Source organism: Biomphalaria glabrata, chromosome 6, assembly GCF_947242115.1.
Source record: "Biomphalaria glabrata chromosome 6, xgBioGlab47.1, whole genome shotgun sequence".
NCBI classification, from domain to species: domain Eukaryota; kingdom Metazoa; phylum Mollusca; class Gastropoda; family Planorbidae; genus Biomphalaria; species Biomphalaria glabrata.
Window position 1 is genome coordinate 33,632,267 of NC_074716.1, and position 24,105 is coordinate 33,656,371.

The 24,105-nt window shown below is 34.1% G+C and overlaps 1 long non-coding RNA gene across 4 annotated transcripts; it reads right to left on the reverse strand.

The window, feature by feature from the left end:
* Positions 1-13,726: 13,726 nt before the first annotated feature.
* LOC106072795 (uncharacterized) lies at positions 13,727-22,697 on the reverse strand. 4 transcript variants are annotated; one of them, XR_008778274.1, is made up of 4 exons: positions 18,171-18,832; positions 16,955-17,098; positions 14,352-15,012; positions 13,727-13,854 (listed from the first exon to the last, which is right to left on the reverse strand). It is a non-coding gene; the product is annotated as an uncharacterized LOC106072795 (long non-coding RNA). The 4 variants fall into 4 exon arrangements; XR_008778273.1 differs by adding an exon at positions 22,546-22,697 and having other exon boundaries at positions 13,738-15,012; positions 18,171-18,327; XR_008778272.1 differs by lacking the exon at positions 18,171-18,832 and adding an exon at positions 22,546-22,667 and having other exon boundaries at positions 13,738-15,012.
* Between the last annotated feature and the right edge of the window lie 1,408 nt (positions 22,698-24,105).

The window sequence follows — 24,105 nt, forward strand, 5'->3', positions numbered from 1 at the left end:
CGAAACAAATAGAATAGATCTATATTATGTACTAGTGATATGTTACCCGCGGCCCGCGGGTCTTAATTTGCATCACTGTCGATGTAATCACTGAGAGTGTTTTGTAAACAATTAAACTAAATAATAATGTTATAATTAAAGCGAATGCGGAATGCGTAAATGTAATAATAGTATGAATGGAGCTATCAAATTAGCTAATCAATTAACCTAAATCCATTTAAATGTAATAATAATATGAATGGAGCTATCAAATTAGCTAATCAACCTAAATCCATTTTTTTCAAATAAAAACCTTAATTTGCTTGTAGGCCTACATATATTTGATTAAAGTTTGAAATGAATAGACTTAATTTTGTACCAGTTTATCTGTGGGTTCGGGGCATTTGTCTTGGTGTAGATTGCTGTTGAAGAATATATATTGTTGTTTTTTTTTTATTATTATGTATAAAGTGTAAGTTAATAAGTAGATCTAGACTTTCTAGATCTAGAATCTAGATATTTCTAGTAGCCTATATAATTTAAGTATCATCTAAAGTTAAAAGCTACATAGATGACAGAGATATATGGTTTACCCAAGCAGAGACGAATATATTTTTAATACAAAATCTTAGCGTTGATATTATGCTTATCTCTACCCAGACTGGGCCCCGCGCAATTCGTTTTGCATAGGGCCCCGCAATTGTTAGGGCAGGGCTTGGGCGGGCGGAAAGCTTTAATATGACCGTGCCTCCGGGAAATGCGTGGACTCGACATACTGTGTACGTATAGGCTACTTGACTATGTAACGTGCGTCCAGAAGCTTAGGTGAATTTGCGGACTAGACATCCATAGCATCTTCTTCACCGTCGCTAGCTACGGAGAGATGGGCGGACGGGTACTAGCTTGGATTTGACCGTCTTGTGCGACCGGGGGAGGGGTATGGATACGTGGTGTCGACATGCTGTGTGCGGACTGGACCGTCGTGTGCGTTTGAAAAGATATGTGGGTTTGCGGACTAGACCGCCGTATACTTCGCCGTCGAGAGCATCCGTCGATGCTGGCAGGCGAAGCGCGTTGAAAAAACTCTGGACTTGACAGTTACCTGCGTCCGGCGTGGCGGGTGGGTATATAGCGTTGATATGACCGTCGCATGTGTCCGTGGAATGCGTTAGGCGCTGGGACCCGACAAACTGTATCCGGTATTTACCGTCGCCTGCTTCCGAAAGGATAAGTGGGTTTGCGGAATAAACCTCTTAAGCGTAGGCTATACTTGGCCGTCACGAACGATCGGTGTGTCGAGCGGATATGTAGCGAATCAGAAACCTCATTGGTAACGAACCATGCTGAGAATTACTCCCTTAGAGCATGTGTGAATGTAGGCCTAACTGTGATCGCATTTTAATTAAATTACTACCACTTCTAAAGTTATTTATAGAGTTAAGCTTTGTATAAAAGGCGTAAATTGTTAGAGAAGCAAGGTATTGTTGAGTTTGTTGTTGTATTCATTACATAGAGTTTCAATGCACAAGATGCATGTTTAGCTATAATGCAGTTATTATTAAACTACTAAATCCATCTACTATTTAATCAACCAAGAAATAATAAAAAAAAACTTAACAAAAGAGCCAAGCAAAGGATCCAGAAATGCAACATATTTCTCAAATTGTGGGTCACACCCCCTAGGGCATTTCAATGGGACATCTTGGCAGAACTTTTTTGTTTAAACGTTTGTTTTCATGATTGACAGAACATTTTGCTTTTAAACAGCAGGCCTATACTTTGTTTAGATCATTCTGAATTACATTTTGTACATAGTTGCGTAGGTTTCTGTGTAAGCTATTCAAACTTGTGTACTTAATAAAATTTAACAATTTTGTAAGCCATTACATTTTTCAAAAGTGTATAGAGTAGAGTCACCATTGCGGAACAGTTTGCAGCTACTTTTAGTTTTCAATTTTTTGCTCCGTAATGGTTAGACTTATGGAAAAACTAAAAGTATCTAGGCATTGCCTATCCATTTACCGATAATAATGGACGTATTGTTTAGTTTTTCAACAGATATTTAAATTTTACATTCAAATCGACTGAGATATGGTCAGTCATAATTACGGAACAGGATTTTTTACGAAGTCACAATTGCGGAACACGGTAAAAATGTCGGAACAAAGCCTATATAAAGCATATATTTATTAGTCTTATATATATATAATACTTGAACTCCCTATCCTTTACATTAATCTTATTTTATTAAAGCTTAAGATAACACATTGTTACTTTTTAATTCTTTACCTCTTTAATTTAATTGACGTCACACAACCCTGATTTTCCTTACAAGATTTTATTTTCCACTATTCTTTAATTCTTTTTTGTTATATTAATATTATATAGGCCTATATGATATTATTTGATATTATGATTTGTCCTCTTTTTGCTGGACGTCTGGTAATCATAAATTATATATTATATGTAATACTATTGTCTAAATGTTTTTAAATTTATGTTTACTAATACAAACTCATATTTAAATTCAGATAATCTAAATCACTATGTAAATATTAAGCTAAATGCGCAGGTCAAATAAATGACATCTATAGTGTTCCACAATTATGACTATCTTTAAAAAGGTAAATACTGGGTTAACACCTCCCAATTTTTTTTTAAATTAAATTCTTGGTAGACGGCTACGACATGAAGTTTTTCCACATCCATTTATAAACCTAAAAATATGTGTATCATGCAGGTGATGTGTCATTATCATTTTTAAGCCCTGACCTATGCGGTTCTCCTGGTACGTGAAAAATAATGGACGATTCCACACCTGTCAACTTTAACCTGGAGTCAAAATTAATTTTCTGCTGTGAAAGGAAAACCCTTATATTGGAAATGTAGAGAAATGGACCATTCGCAGTACCGTTACAGTAGTTTAGCAGACAATTTCAAAATAAAGTAGATTTTAACTAATTTCGACGAGCTGTTCCGCAAACACGCCTGCTCCGAAATAGTGACTCTACTATATATAGGAAAGGCCCATCAGCGAAATGGCATATAAAGCGAACACCTCCCCGTAATTTTTATCCATTCTTATTTATTTCAAAAGTAACTGCAGAACTAATAAAATGGTATTACAAAGACTCCATTTTTCTACATTTCACACATATTCACTTTCGTTTTCCCTCATACAATAAAGCATAGCTGAAGGTCAAAGTTGACATGTATGGAAATTTCATTCTCAAAACGTTTCCGGAAAAACGAGAATAGGTCCGAACTTAAGGCGATTTTAAAGCACCAATGGACATTGGCCGAAAAAGATTTGCATATTGTACTTCTAAATAGATGAGGAAATAGTTAGCTATAATAGCTAAGGCTATTTATTCCGTTGAAAAAAATATATTATGGGGTGTTCGCTCAAAATGACCCTTTTAACTGAAAACCTATTCAGCGAAAGCCCCTATAATAAGCTTAAAAAGCCATTTAATTATAATTTAATGACTGATTTAATCTGTCTTTCTTTTTGTCTTATCTATTTTTATTGTTTGTAAACTGAAATATTAAAATAAAAGGCCTATTTTTAACCTTAACCCAATGTCTTCGATTTCGAAGATTAAGGATGAGTGTAGTACGTGTTTCGCATAACTACGCCCAGTTACGACCAGCATATTTTCCCGCATTTTATTTCCGTCTAAAATGTTTGACTCGCAGCTCTCCAACAGTCTCTCAGAGGTCATATGCTGGCAGTTACTTTCCTCTGTGCCAGTGAGGGTGAAATGACGCTTCAGTTGATCTTAACAGCGCTTAGGCCTATACGGCTTATACGGGGTGGGGGGGGGGTGACCTCTGTTTTGCCGTCCTCCTTTCTTTAACTGGCTGGTTAACCTCTTGTTACTAATTAATGATATTAATATGTGTATAAATGTTTAAAAGATCAGAATTCATTTTCACAGGGTTCCCCCACCATTCTGAGATTAGGATTTCAGATTTCCAAGAGTTTTCCAGGAGAAAATATTCGATCTCAGGAGCGGAAAAAATGCGAACTATATATTTAGTAATAAATATAAGAATTATCATACAATATACATGTATAAAATTACAAGATATCTCCTGAGTCTTTCGTCTCCATGCCCGAAACCCAAGCTGTTGTAGATCTGCCTCCCATACATCATCATTCCATCGCATTCGGGATCTGCCTTTGGGTTAATCAGCGCGCGTGTGTGTGTGTGTGGGGGGGGGGGTCGAGTTGATGGTGATTACGTGCACTGAACATGTGTTCTTAAAAAAAATAGTCGCAGTAACGAGAGTTTATGAAAAGGAGAGTAAAACGACGTGGACTAGCATATATAAGGGAGGAGGCGAGATAGAATTTGTAGTTTCTTTTAAAAATATCTGATCGCAAGTTTCGTTGGCTATATAGACATCAGTTCCAAGCAGAGAAGGGAGATGTGGAGCACAAGAAAAGTGAAAAAAATGTTAGGCCTAATGCCACAAGGAGGACAATAGTTATAATGCTTCATGAAGAAGTTAAATGATCGAACTAATTGAAGCATAATTTCCTATATTTTAACATGCTATTTCGCTATTTTTTACGGCCTTTCGCTCATTATGACTCCCGCGAAAATTGCGTTCGCTGATTAGGTCCGACCCCTACCGTAAGTTGACTTGAATTATAAATTTAATAGCTGATTTGGAAAAAAGAGTCAAATTTAGTTTTATTGCCCAATGGCTGAGGAGTCCGCAGATGTTTTCATTTTTTAAATAAGTTTAACCATTGCGGAGTTATAAATTCTAAACTAAAAACTGGCACAAAAGCGTTCGCTATTGGTCCTTTCCCATACTATATTTTATGGTACAATTAGTATTTGTTGCATTTTTTTTTAAAGCAAAATATAATTTTAAAAAAAGTCTTTTATTAAAAAAACAAACAAAGCTTATCAAAACGGGAAGGACTCCGTCCACCAAAAATGTACACGCTTTTTCCTTATTCGATGTCAAACAAAATAATTAATGAACAATAATTAATTGACTAATTGAGTATTTTTGTTAATTGCTTCCTGTTTTGTTAGGTACAATAAATAATTGGTTCAAGTATTAACTTGATCGGAGAAAGCGGGAGGAAGAAATATCATTATAAATTATAAAAATGGACTAAACCCATCAAATTTAGCCATACCTGTGAATACTGAAGTATAAGTTCCCCTTTGTTGTTTTTAAACAAAATGATGAATTACCAGCAATTTATATAATATAAAAATTATTTTTTTTCCATTAATTTAATTTTTAGCAATTTGATTGTTCTTATATCTTGACTTATAGGCCTACTTGCATACATAATTATGAAATATGTTCTGTATACATTTATTATACATTTACATGTTATGCAAAACTTACTCTTTTTTTTTTTTCTTTTTTATAGACTCATTGAATTTTCAAAAGTGCGCTATAATACTGTTGAACCTGTTTACAAAGATATAATGTTCGCTTTTGTTTTTACCATTTCATAGTCTACCAGTACAGGTACATGTTTTCTATTGGTAATTTTAATGATTATTTTTTATAGGTGCTAGCATTAACATTTTTTTAATGCAATAAACAATGAATTTCAACAATAAATTGTTTATTCTTATTTCATGTAATTATTTATGCCATATTATGTAATTTTAGGTACAGCCCAGTCTCATCGTTTACTGGTCCCACAAGGGTTTCATCATCGCTACATCCGAGCCCCTTAACTGATCCCAGACTCAGCCCTTACTGATCCCACAAGGGTTTCAACAGGGCTACATCCTAGCCGCTTAACTGACCCAGACACACCCTTAAGGGTCTCCGTTTAGGCCAACATACAACCCCCAAATCTACTAGATCTATTTACTATCAGTATTGACATTATTTAAATCGGTAAATAGATCTATATCGGTAGATAGATCTATATTACAATATATAATACTATACAACTGTGGTATCGCCAACGTAAAATCAACGTATACCAGGGACCGGTGGCTAACCTATGACACTTGCGCCAACATTGCACTATTACAAGTGGTGCACTATACTCCAGTGGCGTAGCAAGATACCCGTGGGCCCGGGTTTAAGAATATATTGGTGGGCCTCCTCCCCCAATAAGACAAATACAATGTATGACAAAACAATTGAGTAATCTGAATGTATCGGTACATTGACCAAAAGACATTCCAATGCAAGTAGGGTAGCTTTTTAATAATCTTATTACATTTGACTCTGTTAGAACTCCAACATGAATTAAAAGTCAATGTTTGTACAATTTTTAAACAGAATGAAACGAGTAAACGGAGTTTCAAATATACAAAGAAATGATTTATGAGTTCTAGTTCCCATTCTACACATTGACATTCCTAAAACACTTCTAGGTGTTAAACTTTGAAACATTGATTAAAAAACTAGTATCTAGTTCTACATCCATTATTTAACAGTAAATAGATCAAATATTTATTTAGCCTACTGACATTTTTCTGCCCTTTTAAGTAGCAAAGTAAGAAACCAGTGCATCTATTTCTAAATGCGCGAGCGGCTTCTTCTGAAGAAACAATGCCCAAATGCCATTCTAGTCTCCAGTTATATTGGAAGCACCATCAAAGCTTTAGCTTTGCAGTTTAGTTAAGTATAAATGAGGATATTTTTTTAAATTACTTGTTCAGCAAATTCTGCTGACGGCTGATTCTCAAAAATATGAAAACCTAGAAATGACTATCTAATTTCTATTTCTTTGGATGTTCCACCATCACTAGCAGTATAAAAAATAATAATACGAATATGATATCAACTTTTTATATATCTTGAAAACTGCCACTAATGAAAGAGACAAATGGTACAGAATGGATGTCCTAAAGTACCGGTATTTTGCAAGCGCTGCATTGCCCAACAGGTCTGTTATCTCGTTTTGAATCTGCGAGGCTTTGATTTCCTGTCAAATTTGAATATTCATTGCAATTTTTTATTTTGTATAAATATATGGTGTTAAATTTCTTTAAAAGCTATGAACCAAGTTGCTACCAAATACTAAGCATTGGTCAAAGAATGGCACTATTCCATATTCAATTTTGTCACCTCTGTATCTTCTAAATCTGTGTTATAAGCCTGCTGCTCAAGTCGGTTTCCTCCTTAAAGGCAATAACACAAACATGTTCAATTTTAACAATGTTAACACTCTGATGTTTCTTTGGCTTGCTAAATATTGAATGTTATTTTTATTGTATTTATTTATGTTTAGATTTTACCTACTTTTTATTCTGATATAATGATTACATTAACATTTTTTATACGATAGGCCTACAGATGACAACAAAATGTTGACTTTAAAGGATGCAGTCGTCCTGCTTAATGTTTTTCACTATTTCTCAATGGTTTTTTGAAACAACAGTTGAGACAGTTCAATGTCTACTAAACATATTACTAAACATATTACAAATTTTTTCTTTTGTGAGCAGGTCAGGAGGCGCTGAGTGAGACCTTTTCTCTGCTCAACATTAAATTCTATAACAGTAGGCAGATGTTAGCGCTACTGGGTGGGTTTCATCTGTGACACCTCAGTCTACGACCAAGGGGCTAGAGTCGCCTAAGTAACCAGACATACTAACCTAAACTAAATAAAAGCAAGAACAAACTTTAATTGGAATTAAATAAGACAAAATGAAACTTTATTTACATATACAAAAACAATAAATCAATAATAAAATATAATATATACACTAACCACTACAACTGAACCCAGCAACTTACTAAAACCCTCTAAATCTACACCACTACAAACACCAAAAAACTAACCAAACCAACTAACACAAACTGATCAACCCAACTATCTAACCAAATCACTACAACTATTACACTAGACCTAGATCTACACTAACACTAAAACAAGAACACCTTAGTACCTTACTATTCACTAAGAACAGACTAAACCACTAGGTCTAAGCGGACTAAGGCAACACTACAAAAACAAAATCAAAATAACACTAGATTTCCTAATCTACAGAAGCAATAACTACTATAAATAGCAGTAATAACTGCAGCAGAGGTTAGAGCAGCTTATTAGATACAGTGCTCAGTTATATTCAGCAGCATGTATTTCAGCAGCAATAATAGCAGGCTGTCCCAGGTCACTAGCGGATCCAGAACTTTGGAGTGGGGGGGGGGGCGATTTTTTTTCAAACCCTAACCCTAACGCCCAGTAAACCCTAACCCTATGCATAAACCTGTGTACAGAACACACACACACACACATATATATATATATATATATATATATATGTGGTGGGTTTGGCACAGAACAAACTTAAAGGACGATTCCAAACTTTATTGTACACTAAAGCCCCGACGACAAAAGCATTTTCTTGTATTCTACACTGCAGAAACGCATTCTCCTGACATCTAAGGCTTATTATTCACCATGTTCTTTTTGGTCTACCTCTGCGTCTTGTTCCCTGGGGGTTCCACTCTAAGGCCTGCCTGTTGCTGGCGTCTTTTCTAACCCTAACCCTAACCCATTTCTGCACATAACACCTATGCAACACAGCAATGCATACCTTGCATCCACGCACCTCTTTAACCCTGCCTGTTGCTGCCTGTTGCTGGCGTCTTTTCTAACCCTAACCCTAACCCATTTCTGCACATAACACCTATGCAACACAGCAATGCATACCTTGCATCCACGCACCTCTTTAACCCCCCGCATGCACATCTATACCAACCAACCCACCTGCACATCTATACACTTCAAACACCTACACCTCGCATCTATACATCACACCAAACCCCCACCTAACCATCATCACCCACCTGCACATCTATGTACCTCACCTGTCATCATGCATCACCTAACCACCTAACCCACCTGCACATCTATGCATAAGCATATCATGCATGCATCTAACCCTCACATAACCACCACCTGCATATACTCTTCATCACCTGCACATCTATACATCACACCAACTTCCACCGGAAGAACCATGCACCATTGATAAACCCCACACCTGCACACCTTGCATCACACCCCCACTTCAAACCCCACTTGTTTATACACCTCACCAATCTCACATCTATTCACGTAAACCCACATTTATCATGCTCCACCTAACCACCACATAGCCACTACCTACCCACCTATGCATCACACATTTTGCACACTAACCTACAGCTATCATAACCTACACCTATCATTCACATCATTTTGTTCACACCTATCATGCTCCACTTAACCACCGTCAGTTAACACATGCATCATCATAAACACTATTTGCACACTATGTGAACTCTCCTAACCCCCATTTGCACATCCATTGCACAACCATTGCACCACCAACCATCTATTTAGAATACTGCACAATTAGCAACTTCTATTTATTTAATTAGTCCTACCAATTTTTTACTACCACTTTAATTATATTATTTTTTATAACTACATGTAATTATATATATATTATTTTTAATTTAATTACTAATTTAAATTTTTTATGAGATTCATAATGATTTAATTGATAATTATTATTATTATTATTAATTGAATTAGATTAGATTAGAATTGTGAAAACTGCCGGATTCATGATTCGTACTTGTACCCCCCTTGAAAGATGTTTGATTAATAGACAAGCGATTTAACCCCTAAGCCACATATCCTTGTGTAATATACCATGGAAAATAGCATAAGAAGAAATGGAATTAGAATCAACTTGATCTTAAACAGGTAAATGATAAAGACGAGAATGTCTAGAAGCTTTCAAATTTATTTAAAATATTAAATTAACGTGTTATAAAATCTGAGATGTTCATATTTTATAACTCTGGAAATTGAATTAAATTGAATTAAATATAGATCTAGATCTATTCAGTAAATTCAAAACAAAACAACAACAACGGGATTTTGCGAGATGGTCTGATAATGGGTTTATATCAAAATGGCGTCCATTAATTCTAGGCATAAACTCTAAGTACATTGTATTCGCTCGCGATAGTTATAAAACTATTTAGACCTATTGAGATTGTTTAATTTATGAATAACTATAAGTTCAGATCAATTATTATAAGACAACTGAAAATGCTAAATGGCTAACTAAAAAAAAAACTCACTTTTAACAATTTTTACAATATAATTATACTTATATTCTTCAATTTCATTTGTGAAACACACACACACACACAAAAACAACAACAAACAAACAAACAAACAAACAAAACAAACAAACAAACAAACAAAAACAAAAAAAAAAAACCACACAAGTAACATATGAAATTAGTAATAAGAAGCTAGGAAACTTGCAAAATAATTTTTAAAAATATTTTATTTAAAAAAATATTTTTGTAGAAAGGAAATTGTTTGTGAGAATACTGATTACAATAATGTTAATTAGCTAATGCTATACAAAGTTGTTTTTTTCTTATTGATACATACAGTCTTTGATACTGTCTCTATATCTTCGTCTTTTATCTTAATTTATTCTATTTTAAGTCTCCCATGTTTTACTACATTACTGTATTCCAATTTCGGAGGCCGCTAAAAATCTGTGCGATTAGAAATATTTTTGTACCAATTGTTATTGTTTGGCGCAATTTCATGCTTTTAGCGTTCTCACTACGTTCTGATCTGATCATTTGTTTGTACCAGTTGGAAAGGGAAAGTAAGAACATATTATCTGGGTGATCACTTTTAGATGTGGTTGTTTTTATTTTTTTTTTTTTTAAAAGGGTACGACCAGGAATGAAACTTGTGGGCTAAAGCCATCTGAGGTTTTTCTAGCAAATGAGGTAACCACTCTGCTAGCGATGAGTCTATAAACATGCAAGATTGAAGAGTTATCTATTGTTTCTATTTCATGTTTGGGTTCAGTCAAACGACATGCTAAAATAAAGGGGACTAATTCAGGTTATACCACAACTTCAGTAGCCTACTATTTCCCTTGATTGAGATACCAAACAAAATAATTAATTACCAATAGTTAATTAATTAATTGTTGGTTATTATTAATTGATTCTTGTGTTGCCAGGTACAAGAAATAATTATGCTAAATTTCAGCCTGATCTGAGATTGGGTGTCGGCGAAATAATGTATACAAACTTTTGGTCACACACATTGACAGACAGAAAGAGTGAGTTGATATTAGCTTTGTAAAAAGTTGAGTCTTCTTTCAAATTTAGAGCGGTGATCTATAAAGGGGACTAATTTAGCTTATACCACAACTTCAATCAAGTACAATGTCTTTTCCTTGTTTTTTTTTTAAATTGATTCTTTTGTTGTCAGATAAAAGAAATAATTGGGCGAAGTTACCGCTTAATCCTAGATTGAGTGTCGGAGAAATAACGTGTACAAACTTTTAGCAGAAACAATCTTTGTAAAAACCTAGATGACAAATAGTTGGTCTTCCTGATAGATCCACACATGGTTACGCTGTTTGCAATGCATCCAAAAAGACAGGTTTAGGTATTTCATAGGTTATGAACTTACAAAGTCTTCATATAAAACATTAGTCTATGATTACTCACACCCAATGTACGAAACATCCAGCATGAACATTGCACTGTATTCTATATGTGGAGAAAGCGATAGCAACATTGAGTGTAAATCTTTCACCGTCCTCATAGTGGCACTCTCTTGAAAATGTCTCAATAGGGAAGAGGAATCATAATCACATGGGGGCTTTCAAAGTACCGTAAAACGGGCTCGTTATAAGGAAGAATTCCCTTGATGTGGCCTCACTAAAGTAAAGGAGCCAAGACAATATGCAAAGTGGGTTGAGTTAAAATGAGAATCTAGTTAATGACAGCGGAAGGGGGTGTGTGAATGACCAATCTCTCATTCATGGCCTCTGGAAGGCTAACTCCTTCACTTTGGTCGTATCTCAAGGCTAATAACTCCTTCTCTTTGGTCGTTTCTCAAGCCTAACTCCTTCCCTTTTTCGACTCTCTCCTGCCATGGGTAGAAAAGCGATGTACTACTAAAAATAACACTGCTTATTAAAACTAAATAGTGGCTTAACTCCTTTCAACGACACGACAGCTAAAATCAATGGTTAAAGAGAATTATGTGAATTTGATCTTCATCTATAAGATAACTTAAGATCTTCAATTAAAAAAAAAACGCAACACTCATTCTCATGAAATTTTGCAATTAATTGCATTAAAATTACTATTAGCGTGGAAATATTGACACATTTGTTTCTACCCCTCAACAGCCAGGCATCGTTTCTATTAATCAGATCTAGATTTTTTTTTAAAGTCAAATTTTAATAGAAATATACCGGTAGTCAAGTTCATTGTCGCCTCAGAAGAATCAATCACTTCAAGTCAAATTTGTTTAAAACATCAAAAAATTAATAAAGCGAGTATCTCCCTTCTGTGTTAAAATAATGATTGATCCCAATTTATGTCACTTTCAATACCTTCTTGCAAAAAGAGCTGGGCGAAAATAAACCTCAAATCGGCATTGCTTTAAAATGTCGTAACTATATAAAATAGTTACTAAAAGTGTTTCCTATGCAAGTTTAATCCAGATAAGTAGCACAAAATATACCTCTTATTCTTGTTAAACAAGAAAGACATTAAAAAATAACTTCTTTTTTTTTAATGATGAGCCCTATATATAGACTTTATAAATGTTATAAAGCGATTATTTTTATTGTTAAAAGAAAAAAAAAACAAGACAGACAGCTAAACTTGTTATAAGCTTTTTAAAAACATAACATCCCCCCCCCCCCGGAAAAGATTTTGGTTAAAGAAGTGTATAAATCTATTTTAGTCTTAATATTCTTTTGATATACCGTTTGATCTGTTTTCGAGAAATGATTTCTCCCACCCCGGTCTTGCACACCCATTCGCAATGTGGGACTTGAAAACAGGTATGTAATAAGTCACAGTATGCACTCGTAGTTGAGACCTTCATAGTTCATCTGTCGGTCTCCAATGTGTACCTTGCGTTATTTCTAACAGTTCTAAGGCTTTCTCTTTGGGAAGACTTTGCTTTCAGACGTTTCTCTTCTCAGTGAGGCCGATTGTCACTTCAGCTGGTCTTTAAAGCGCTTCTTGAGGGTATGGGCAACTCTGGTTAAGATCTATGCAATTTATTTCTTATGAAATGAAGAATGTGCCTTTATCTTTGTGTTTTTTGGAGCATTAATGTCTGAGTATTACATTAGATATTATTTTGTAATTTAAAGATTATGGTTCAGTGTTTTATGATTTATGGCTGCTGATACTTTACTTTTATAAGTCTTCAATCCTGAAGAGTCTCTAAAATGTAATGATTTTACTAAAGGTGTTACTCTAGTCAAATGTGAATATTTGTTTGTTTTAGCATTCCTCTTCTCTACTTAGCATTAAAGGATTGGACTCCATGTACTCATTTCACTAAAAGAACATCTTTGGCTAAATTTACATAAAATGTCATCTGCCTTCTTCAGTTTGGGTAAAAAAGTATGATTGTGATATATTTTCTTTTCAACTATGAAATAACTTATTTGAGCAATACCATTTCAGAGACATGTTTTAAAGTTGCTCCTAATGTATTATTTTATTTATAATTAGCATTAATTTTATTTTGTAATATTTTTAAAAATAAATTTAATTCAAAAGATCATCATAAAATACTTGTTTCTTGCTTGACATGTTGGATTGAATCAATGTTTTGCACTCTCTATGTGTGTGTGTGTGTACCGAAATATCAGTAATAGTTTAAAAAAATATATTTAACTATTACAACAGCTTGATTATTTTAACAGTTTAATATCTTTAAGATCAATTGATATTTTGTACACAATTTCAAAAACAAAATGATGTAGAATGGCCAGGAAATTGATATACCTTCCTGTCATTATTCAATGACTGATTCAAATGTTTTTTCTGTCTAATAATCATTATGGCCTGAGGAAAACAGAAACAACAAATTGTAGGGAACTACAAACCCTGTAATCTTTTTTTTTTTTATTTCTGCTAAAAAAATACAAATACATAAATTATCAATACAAAATTTACTTTACAAATCCTTTTGTTCAGTAACTGTTTTCACTCATGTAATTCAGCCAATCAACCAAGATTTGCTGGGGTGTGGCACGAGGAGCTATACATAAGCTAGGTAGATGGGAACTTAAGGCTTTTGACTACTCTTAAGTAGAATATGGTTGTCAAATCACCTTTTCAACTTCCTTACACCTAATGTCAATATACAGTATGTCTCCTTAAATATTGTAGAAATCAGTTCCATAAGCAACAAGTCCCTACATCTGTATATTCCAGGTCAATATGCAATGAGTCAAAAACTAATTGTATTGTCAAGTCAACATGCAGTATGTTGCAATGTTTTTATTTTGCCATATTGCTTGAAGAAACATTCAATAAAAGTCTAATAACTTAAACTTCACCTCAATCACAATGGCAAGGAGGCATGTTTAGTTCTGGAAATACATCGTTTCCTCCATGTTGTTTGATCTGTATCAGAAAAGACTAATTATTCTTCTGAAAATCTCAAATAATTAAAATTATTTTTCGTGAGATTTAAACAATATTATACAAAAACACAATCAGTTGCTATGTGAGTGTATAGTAAGGTAAGCATGCAGTAAGTAATAAAGGAAATGTAGTGTCTGGTCACATGCATTAAGTCACAGTAGCTATGTATTGTCAGGTTAACATACTGTAAGTTGAGGGAGGATGTTTATAGTCAAATCAACATGCATAGACTTTCAGAAATATAGAAATAAACAAATATGACTAGCTGTAACATGCCAGTTATTTAAAACCAACTTCACATTTATCCTAACATCTCAGTTATAAATTCAGCTCTGTAAGGCCATGAATATTTCCTCGAACTTGTTTTCACCTTTTTTAGAAAAGACTCTTTATTCTTTAAAAAAAAATATTGAATAGAACTTCAACAAATATTGATAAAGATTACTTTTTCAAATTAAAAAAAAAGATAACTAAAAAACTAGCTTATTTCACATTCCAAACTAGATGACATGTTGAGTTCTCTATGCACGTCTTCATCCATGTACTTTATATGACTTCATGTAGGAACATCATCTGAAATAAATACTTTCAAACTTATTCATAAAGTCCTAATGACAGGTTGACTTTTGATAGTACCATTTTTCTACATGTTATTTTACCTGTAAGAGAAAAGGCAAATTATTGTTAAAAATTTCAAATGCTTTTCATTGCAAGTTAATAATAAAGTTTTCTTGCACCTGCACATGTACCACTGATCTCCATCTCAATAGGTCTGGGAAACCACAAATTCTTCACCATATGGTGACATACATGCACTAAACAAAACAACATGGTTTCCATTTGTGTATTACTCTAAACTAGAACCCCTAACCACATTTACTGCCCATTATGTCAGATGTTGAGGTGGTATTAGTTTTGCCCATATTTCATTCCATTTTCTTTTTTGATAGAATAATTTCTTTTGGCTATCAGTGTGTCTTTGTTTTTTATTTATTTATTTTAGAAAATAACTCTTTAATGTTCATCTGACCGGTCATTTCTAAAAAATTCAAAATAACTTTTGAAATGTTTAGAGCTATAGTAATAGTCTACCTTTTTAAAGACTGATAAATAATTTACAGGGCATAAAGATTACAAACTGTTCACAGAGAGTTGATTTATTTCTTGCCTAAAATTTGTTCTTATTTTTTTTAATAACAAGCTTAGTGGTAGAGAACTAGGCTTCCAAACTGGGAAAGTAAAAGCAGTTGGTCATTGGTCACATGAAACCCTATTTAAATTTTGAACATAGAACATCTGCCATGTAGATTGCTAGTTCAGAAAGGGATACCTTAATTAAAAAAAATCTCTCTACCACTGTGTGTTACACCCATCATTTTTTAAGGTTTTCATATCTCCTATCAGTAAAAGTGAAATTAGCTTACATTTTAAAAATGAAATCAAACTTAATAGCAATCCTCTTCTTTGTTTGAACTGATTTCTTATTTTACTAAGATAAAGTGTATGCTGTAGATTCCAGGTTTAAATGCAAGAAAATATAAGTTCCTTGAAGGGAAACTCTGATGGTTTTTCAAATTTGAGTTATTGACATACTTAAATTCTGCGTAAAAATTTGTAATAGTAAACATTTTACCTTTTTTTATTTAAACGCTTAGAAACATTTATATTTAGGGTATTAGTCAGTAATTTCTTGACATCTCAAAAAAACGGGGTTCTTAAAGATTTTGTTGTTAGCTTAGGCAAATGTCACTTCCCTCAACAATACTGAAATGGAAACTAGATTTAACAAATCATATCGCTTCATTCTCACAGTAGCAGTTAGGCTTAGTGATGGCCTAGTCCAGAGCTATGGTACAGTTATATATAAATATAGATAGATCTAAAAGCATTAGGATAACCAACTCAAGAAAAAAAGTAACATTTTCATCTAAGCCTCTCCCTGTTCCAAACAGTAAATAGATCCTGTGTCTGACTGATTCGAACAAGCTGGTCAGTGTAAGCCTAATCTTGACTATGTGTAGTCAATCATGACAAGACAACCAAGCAATAGTGTTTTGTTGTGTGTTGAGTGGTCAGGTGAGAAAATACACACTGCCATGGTTACTCAAGCATGTAAATCTACTTTTAACATGCAGTTTTTTTTCTTTGCTTACAAGATCTAGATCTAACTGCATAGACAAAGATATAACAAGAATGTAAACTTTACTATATGGTTTTCCATTATACAGTAAATTGAGTAAATTAATAGGTTTGTCTGACGTCACATAGAAACCCAGTGGAAGTCTGACCGTTTTGAATGCCCAGGAAAATTACGTCAGAAAAAAAAATCAATTATTGAGTTATTATTGAAAAAAAATAAAATTATAATCATTATCTGTAAATCAAAACACATAGGGCCTATATTATATCAAAAATTGTCAAAACTATCAGAGTTTTCCTTTAATGATGAATTCAAATTGAAAAGATATGCAAATTCTATTTTTAAAGTACAACATATGTAACAGAATTTTGCTACCTGAATATATAGAAGATTAATGCATCAGTAATTATCAAGTCAGGTTGGAGAATTTTCCCACTTCGCCAATCCTGCCTCCTGACATTTTGTGTATTTCATTCTGCTCATGAGCTGACCCACAGGGTGGAGTCTGCACAAATCTCTCTGAAATAGAAACAAATTAACTTCATTAACTACTATACTATTTCAAACTCTAGTTAGATGATATTCAATATCTGGCAAAGAAGTATTGAGATGTCTTTTTTAAGCAACAATACAGGTCAATCTATAAAGTACAAGTTCATATTATCAACATGGTTGAAAATTGAAATAATACTAGGGCCCTATAGCCTATATATGCAAGAACATTACAGAAGCAAACAATAACACTCCCAGTGCACCAGTGCCCATCAAAAAAGGTGCTCCAACAAAGTCATGGATTGTTTTCTTTGATACTTGCTACTGACTGCAATATGGCATTCTTTAAACATTCTGGTAAACAATGCAAATATAAGGTCAAAGTGAAACAGTATACAAGGAATGAAAACAAAGCATGTGGTAAATTTTACAAATGTTTACAAGAAAAATGTATTACTTCTTTTCATTGTCAAAGGGTGCGGTGGCTGAGGGGAAAAGTGCTTGGCTTCTGAACCAGGGGTCCTGGGTTCGAATCCTGGCGAAGACTGGGATTTTTAATTTCTGGATTTTTGGGCGCCTATGAGTCCACCCAGCTCTAATAGGTAGGCCTACCTGACATTAGTTTGGGAAAAGTAAAGGTGGTTGGTCATTGTTAACCGTGGGCCACAGAAACTGATAATCTTTACATCATCTGCCCTATAGATCGCAAGGTCTAAAAGGGGAACTTTACTTTTTTTTAAAAAATTTTATTGTCGGGGGGGGGGGGGGGTGTGAGATGATTTCATAGGGTTAAAGCGCTTAACTTCAGGGGTGGAATGGATGTCATATTCAGCATTATCATATGATCCGGGAACTGGTCCACAAGTAACATGTAATATGATGTGCATCTATTGGTACCTGACCTCACAATATATTAAGTTATATAATGCAATAAAAACTATAGGATAAATATTCTATATGTAGGTAGGCTAAGACTAAATTTATGCGAGTGGGATATAAGGCAAAAGGTGTCCCCGTCAGACTTGGCGAGTCAAAGCTTGAAGAGCTGGACAAGTTCACGTACCTTGGCAGCATCATAACAAATGATGGAGATGCTTACCATGATGTTGCATGCCGAATAGGAAATGCAGGGAGCATTTTCCAAAGGCTGCAGCCTATTTGGACTAGCTAAGCCATTGGACTCGAGACAAAAATACACCTTCTCAACACAATCGTCATTCCAACTGCTACATATGCATGTGAGACGTGGAAGTCATCTGTCAAAATTGAGAAAAGACTAAATGTGGCTCAACAGAGATGGCTGAGATGGATTTTGGGAGTCAGTTACACAGATCGGGTCTCAAACAAGGAAATCCTATGCCAAACTGGGAGTCGAACACTTAATGAGGTTGTGACTGAGCGTCGCATGAGGTTTGCGGGACATGTTCTACGTCAAAATGAATTACGCACACTAAGAGTTGCGATAACATGCAAGCCAAAACGAGGAAAGCGCAAACAGGGACGTCCTCGTATAACTTGGCGACACACCTTCATGGAGGACCTCAGAACAGTGGAAACCAGGTGGGAGGAGGCTTCAGACATTGCCAGTGACAGATCTTTATGGAGACAGCTTGCCGCCCAATGCGCCGAACGGCGCGGGAGGACCTAAGTCTAAGTAAGGTAGGTTAAGAGGCTGTATAAAATCTTAATGTGTACCACAAAAATGTACAGTACACTCACAACCTTTATTATTTTGAACTGAATACTTCATTACTGGCTTAGTAAAGCATAAACTTTAAAATGAAGCAACTAAAAGTTCCTTCTACTGTATACAATAACTTATCTATATTCAAAATATATGAAGATACCTCAGGAGCAATCTACTTGCTGACAGATTATTTATGATTGTGATCAAATTAATTTTAAGTAGAACATCTTTATCAACAGTCTTAAATATGAAAACTTGAAAGTATTCTTGTTTCATGATGCTTTTTAGACTAATCTTTACAGATTTCAATGTGCTAAACATTTTTATTTGTTACTTGTGTACATATCAACCTAGCACTAACTCAAAAGCCAAGCTGATGAATGTGGGGTGTGATGGCTAAATGGTAAAGCCTTTGGCTGTATTTGTTCAAATCTCAGTGAAGACTGGGATTTTACGACGTCCATGAGACTAAGTTACTTTAAAGTCTGATGGATACCTGAGATTAGTTGGGGAAAGTAAATGTGGTTGGTCATTGTGTTGACCATATCACACCCTTGTAAACCATAGGCCATATAAACAGAGAAGCTTTACATCATCTTCCTTATGGATTGCAAGATCTGAAAAGAAGAGGGGGGGAGCTGATGATTAAAAAATATACCCCCCTTCTTCCCTAGTGCTACTACACATGGAATGAGTTGCTTCAATCAGCCAGGGAAAACAATTTAGCAGTTTAAGTCTCTGATTAAACTATAAATGACTAGATTGACTCATGGATATGAGTAGGACCTACTGGTAAATCTCTCTCTCTTGCTCTTGAAATAACATCTGTAATTTTTTTCTGGATCAAATTTGGACAATAGAGTAATATCCAGTGCTGACTAGATCCAAATTAAATAGAGCACTCACAACTATTCAAAATTATGGAAAATGGAAATAAACAAAGAAAAGTCGGTTTATTCAATCTTTAGCAACAGCAACAAAACAGCAAAACGAACTAAATTAAAAATAGAATCACAGCTAATGAAAAAAAGAAAACAAATTTAACGTATCTAGGTTTAAAATTAGACCAAAGACTGTCTCTGAAACACTTTACAGCAGATTCAAAAGAAAAGGCATGAAAAGACTTAATAAAGTAAAAAATCTAGCAGGAACATCCTGGGGAGCTGAAAAGAAAACCTTAAGACAGTTATATACTGGATGTCAGATCTGTTATGGATAACTGTATCAACAGAGCATCATTTGAAGCACCTCAACCAGCCAAAGAGAGTTGACAACACTAAGCATGATATTCATCAGATGATGTCAACATTAAATATCAATATCACATTACAGTGGATCCATGGACACATTGGCATCATAGAAAATGAAATGGCTGATAAACTATCAAATGTGGGATCATCTATGGAACAACCAGACTTGTTAACTACCTCGCCCAGGCAGAGCTATGTACAAAGAAATAACCAAGCCAAACAAACTTTAACTTCCTCCCCCCGCATAGAGAAATCTACCATAATTCAACTAAGAATAGGACACACACCTATGTTAAAAAAATAATACCCACAAACCTATCCCTTTGTAGACACTGCACCAACCCTTATGAAACCATAAACCTTATCCTCTTTGAATGGGAGCTCATAGCTCAAAAGCAAAAAGCTGGCTAGAAGAAGAAGAAGAAAATCCCTAAGTAAACCGTAATAACATTACAATTACTAAAACATTAGGGCTAGTAACAGAACCATAATGGCACAATAGACATTTTTCACTAATTAACCCAAATGAAAATCTCAGTTACATAACCATTGGGGCCAGCATCAGAATGATAATGGCATAATAAAGATTTTCCCTAATTGAGCCGCAATAAATATATCAGTTACTAAACCGTTGGGGCTAGTATGGGCTTGATTATGGCATAATAAAGATATCAGTTACTAAACTATTGGAGCTAATGTGGGCTTGATTATGGCATAATTCTGGTAGTGATTTTGCCCATTCTAGCCCATATTAGCATGATTAGGGTAGCCCATATTGGTCCCTAATGAGGCCATTGTGCAAAGGATAACTGCGTCCATTAGGGCTGTTTAGGAATGCCATTAGGGCAATGAGGGATAACACTAATCAAAAACGGTACTGTGTCATACTGGGCATGCTTATAAGGTTTGAACTCATATATTTTTATTATTTTTATAACTCATTTTTTTTCTTGAAATAATAAATGTAATTAAAAGGCTTATGATGCAGTTTATGAAAGTTAAAGGTAACAAGTAATCCATAGTTACTTAGTAATGCTCTGCTGAACATAGACATTATTTAACAAGATAAATAGTTACAGTGTAATGAAATGATAAGGAAAATTTGCATCTTGAATACTAATTGGCATACATAACCTACATTTTATAGGAGTCATTATAATTCGTAAAAGCATTTTATCATGGTCAAAAAGAGTAACTGCAGCTAAGTGGGCCCACACTGCCCACAGCCGATTAGGCCTACAAATCAACACAATATTAGCTTCATAATAGCCCATAACAATAGTTTCTTAAAAAAAAAAGACAATTTTTTTTGTAACATTGTTTCATAAATCTATAGCAGGGAAACAGAAGAATAGTTGAAAAATATAATTGTATAATTCAATCACTCATGCTGGTTTGGGGCAAACTGAAATGCTCCACACTGTAAAGCAAAACAGAGCCTACAACAGAAGACAAAGGCATCAGTACCTGGACAAATACAGTAATACTCCCTCACTGAACAGGTGTTAGCTTAGCACATTAGGTTCCAAGATAGAAATAAAACTAGTCTATAATAGTAATCAGTATATGCCATCCTACAATTTAGGCATTTATAACTAAATCTATATAGCGTAGCCAGTAAAAATAGTTTTAAAAAATATAATTACTGTAACAATCAATTACTCTCCCTATAAAAAGAGGCAAACTGAATAGCTTCACACTGAAACAGCACTGAGAAAAAAGTTCAAGCACACAGTAAATCAGCTTCTATTGAGGGGAATGAAAGCTAGAGATTTTTTCACCCTTCAAAGTCTTAGTCTGTCTTAGATCTAGATCGAATCTAGATATAGATACTATATTAACTATATGGTCAATATGGTTATAATAAGAGACTAAGAGAATCTACATTATATTATAGACATTATCATTATAGTACATTGTACATAGCCAATGTACATTTCACAAATAAAAAATGATAATGATAATAGTATTGGAGGCGAATCAAAATATTTACTATAAAACAAGTATAAGTCATAATTATGATAATAATAACTTAAATAACTAGATAAATAAGTTTAGTTTTCCCTTGTCATTGTCTTAACTATAGATTATGATGGATGTTTAATTCTGTACTGAAGTCAACTGTAGATGTTTGTTAGATTTCAATCAATTACTCAGCAAGCGTTTGGGTTTCTTGTTTGGGTGTATTCAATGTCAATGTAGTTAAACAACAGCACAAAGATAACACACAAGCCACAGTCAGAGTCTCTGTCAAATAAAACACGTCATTACCCAAGAGAATCCTATTGTTAACTGATTTTCCAGTCTCTTACCCAAAATATCCCAAGCGTCACTAGTCCCGTTCCTTAGTTATTATATAGATCTAGTTATATATAGATCTACGTCTTCTATGGCTCTATGGTGCGTCTCTAACTAACTAGTAATAAAAATATAAACTAGGTGCCTAACAAGATTTAGATCTAGTTATAATAATATAATAGACTCTAGTTGAAGTTCAAGTTGTAACTCTGAGAGTAACTGTATTCTATTACTATTACCAATTATCCTAGATTCTAGATCTAGATCTAGATCGAGAATTTTGATCCCAGATTTTAAAAAAAAAAGTTTTCATTGTTTACAAGTGATACTAGACAATATCCCAATTATTAATTGGCTTTTTTTATTCTCTCCCATCTTTATTATAATTAATAAAAAGCAAGTAAATCTAGGACTTCGTTGGCACTTAACAAATGGTTTTAATTGTGTCTAGAATGATATTTTTTTATTAGCAACAAGAGACATGAAGGAGTATTCTCATAATAGCTAAATAAATATCTAGCTATATCTAAATGTATTTACTGGTAATATTGCGAAATTTAAATAATGCAAAAATAGAAATAAACACAAGCACAAAGGTTATGCTCTTCCATGTTAAAAGTTTAATAAAAAATCACGTGAAAATCCTGAGTTCTGTTCATCGAGGGCTAACAAGGCTATCCGCAAGCAACATTTTATCAAGCTTAGCTCTAGAAATCTAGATTAATATTTCAAGTCTCATCCTTGTTAGTCTGTTTAATTACTTCAAGAATATAATTCTGCACTGGTGCACTGTTTTATATAATCTTAATGTACCTTTGTTCAATTCTATTACGTACACATTCATAATTTCATTGTCATTCATTGGATGACAGGGATATGAAAATGAATACATTACATCTATGATCTACGATCTAGATCTACTATCTAGAATATGATCATGACGACAGAAGTTTGACACACTCACGCTTCATATTGTTCACTATATTATTTGTCCAGATAGAAACCACAATAATCAATAGCTTGAGCGCAATATCTGATGACCTAACATGAAATTCAACTAATTTATAGATCTATATAATGCTAGATCTATCCAGATTTGACCTTACGAATTCTAGACTTAGGTAGGCTATAGATATCTAGACTATAATACTAGATCTATATAGATATATCTATATAACTTTAATTCTTGTAAACTAGACTCAAGTTAACTAAAGCAGTAAAGTTCAAAAACTAAAACCCCTGCAGTTTGTTACATTTCGTAGAAGAAAAAAGTATTTGTAAAATAACGTAACTATAAACCATAGCACTTCGTAGTGATGATTGACTAGATCTAGAGTCTAAATGGCTCCCATTCATGTGGTTTGCGTGCTGGACTGTCGTTTGGATTTATTGATGGTCCTGGGTTCAAACCCTGCCCACTCCCATCCCCCGTCGTCCTGCGGAAGGTTGGGACTAGGAAGTATACTATCTTCAACTCTAAAGGAACAACCTAAACATGTAAAATAAATAAAAATTGGATAGGGGGGCCTACATCTAGACTAGACCTTTACATCTAGATTAGATAAAACTCAAGATAGATCTGGATTTAGAAAAAAATAATTAGAGCTATACACTGGAGGCACGGTTGCTGAGTAGTAAAGCACTGACTTCTGAACCGGGGGGGGGTCCTGGGTGACTGGCATTTTTACTTTCAGGATCGTTAGATGGCAAACTAAGACATTAAAAAAAAATCTCTTAATCTAGTTCTAGAAATTTTCTACAAAAACTTTTTTTTATCCTTTTTTTTTCAGTAACACCAA